Genomic DNA, 2,841 nt, shown 5'->3' with positions numbered 1-2,841 from the left:
ACTCACAAGGCTTTGGTCGGCCCAAGGCTATAGCAGAAGACACTTGCCCAAGATGCCATGCAGTGGGACTGAACCCGGAACCATATGGTTGGTTAGCAAGCTACTTACCACACAGCCATTCTGCTAGAAATACCAGCCACACCCTATAGTCTTAACCCTTTTGATATTAACCCGTTCTTAGTTATATGATGCAAAGCCCCCTGCCAACTGGGGCCTACGGACTGGTGGTTAGGGACCCTTAATGTAGAGGACAAAAAGGGGCTGCAGGAGATGTTTGGAGGTACCTTTGGTTTAGTTTGAGACTTAGGAAGTAGTTAGATCAAATCTGAAAGTGCTGAGTCTTACAGATGGAATGTCACTTGAGGAGTATGCATGGGAATCTTGAGAATGGCAATGCCGGATGTTAAAACGTTTACATGTGGGGTGGGGGACTGTCTGAAGTGTCGACGAGAAGCATGACAAATGTAGATATCTTCAAAGCCTTCAGAAGCCTCTAGAGAGTTGATCTTTAACTCCAGTTTTATAGTGTGGGGCAGATGAGAAATAAATCTTTCCCCTGATAAGTTAGCTATGTATTGCAGTTAACGTTCCCATATGATGTGTTGAGTATTCCTGAGAGTACAGTAACAAGGTTTTCATATCATCATAACCATCTGAACATGGCCGTTGCCAGCGCAGCCCCGACTGGCCTCCATGCCGTGGCACGTAAAATGCACCATCCGATCATGGCCGTTTGCCAGCCTCGTCTGGCCCCTGTGCCAGTGGCACGTAAAAAGCACCCACTACACTCACGGAGTGGTTGGCGTTAGGAAGGGCATCCAGCCGTAGAAACACTGCCAGATCAGACTGGGCCTGGCACAGCCTTCTGGCTTCCCAGACCCCAGTTGAACTGTCCAACCCATGCTAGCATGGAAAGCAGACGCTAAATGATGATGATGATGATGAGATGTGTCTAGAGTAATTAATCATTAGAGAAATTTGGCTGCTATTTCTAGCAGGTTCAGCGATCACATTAAATTTCCTCTTTGCTGGATCAGCATGAGAAAGATTTGAGCACAATAGCAGCTGGATATAGAAGGTGTGAGCGAATGTATGTAGAGTGAGCTGTTGCAGATATATAATATGAATCTGATACTTTCTGGGTAAAAGAAGAAGGTCTTGGTGGTGGTGGTTATTGTTGTTTAGTCACTGGTCAGACCAGATCAAACAAAGCTATGATCAAAGACATTCCTGTGATGACCAACCCAGATTTTTTCCTATGTGCAGGGAACTTAGAAGCACATCCTCTTTTGTAAGATAGTAGGGTGTGACTTCAAGGAAGATTTGGTTGTTATTTCTAGCAGGTTAAGGCAACAACATACCGAGAAGGATGTGAGAGAGTGGCAAGATTTCATCGAAGACTGAATGTCCATCAACATAGGTTCAAGATGGACAAACATATAGTATAGGAAGATCCATGTTTACATGGAAAAACATGTTAAATTTATATCTCTATGTATTTGTTCCTTCTCTCTCTCTCTTCTCTCTCTCTTTCTCTCTCTTCTCTCTATCTCTCTCTTTCTCTGTATGTATCTCTTAGTTTATCACATGTTTTTCTTTAATATAAATATTCAAATGCTGCTGTACTCATGAGATACCATCTGTGTTTGTGTGTGTGTGCGCATGTGTGTGTATATATATATATATATAACACACACACACACACATAGGTGCAGGCATGACTGTGTGGTAAGTAGCTTGCTTACCAACCACATGGTTCCGGGTTCAGTCCCACTGTGTAGCACCTTGGGCAAGTGTCTTCTACTATAGCCTCAGGCTGACCAAAGCCTTGTAAGTGGATTTAGTAGGCAGAAACTGAAAGAAGCCCATGGTGTATATATATACACACACATACATATACACACACATATATATATGTGTGTGTCTATGTTTGTCCCCCCACAATCGCTTGACAACCAATGTTGGTTTACATCCCCGTAACCTTGCAGTTCGGCAAAAGAGACTGATAGAATAAGTACTAGGCTTACAAAGAATAAGTTCTGGGATCGATTTGCTTGACTAAAGGCAGTGCTCCAGCATTGCCACAGTCAAATGACTGAAACAAGTAAAAGAATTAAAGAGTATGTATGTATGTGTGTGTGTGTGTGTGTGTGTGTATATATATATATATATATATATATATATATATATATATATATATATAGCGAGAGAGAAAGAGAGAGAGATCTGGTTGTGTGTGTGTCTGTGTGTCCAAACATTTACATTATTTTTGTAAAATCCACCTAACCTTTCCTGTTTATATTGTTGTTCTTCTTGTGATTATGTTCCGTTACCTCACTAAACCAAAGTTCATCTGAAACACAAAACACTTCCATATTCTATGTAGATATTCAGAAATTCCTGTCACATTTTATATCTCACGCGAATGCACAAATTCTCCATCGCTCTCCTAACTCTCCCTATCTCTCTCTCTCTTTCTCTCCTTCTCTCCTCTCTCTCTCTTTCTCTCCTTCTCTCTCTATCGTGTTTCTCTTCTTTCTCTCTCTCTCTCCTCTCTGTGGTGTCTCTATCTCTCTCTCCTCTCTCTCTCTTTCTCATGTAAGAAGCTCTGTGAAGGTAAACCAGCATTGATTACAGACAAGAAATATTGAAACTGATAAGATTGCCGTAAATTCTTCAGATAAGTGCAGCCTTTGCAAACGGGGAGTCACGCACACACACACACACACCACACACACACACATTTTCACTTATTCTCTCTCTGTCCCTCTCCTCTCCTCTCCCAGCTTCCATTTAATCCTCTTAAGTGATGTGTGTATACACAGCCTAAGACAAACAAAC

This window comes from Octopus sinensis, linkage group LG18 (genome assembly GCF_006345805.1).
Source record: "Octopus sinensis linkage group LG18, ASM634580v1, whole genome shotgun sequence".
Lineage (NCBI taxonomy): Eukaryota > Metazoa > Mollusca > Cephalopoda > Octopoda > Octopodidae > Octopus > Octopus sinensis.
This window is presented reverse-complemented; position numbering follows the sequence as displayed.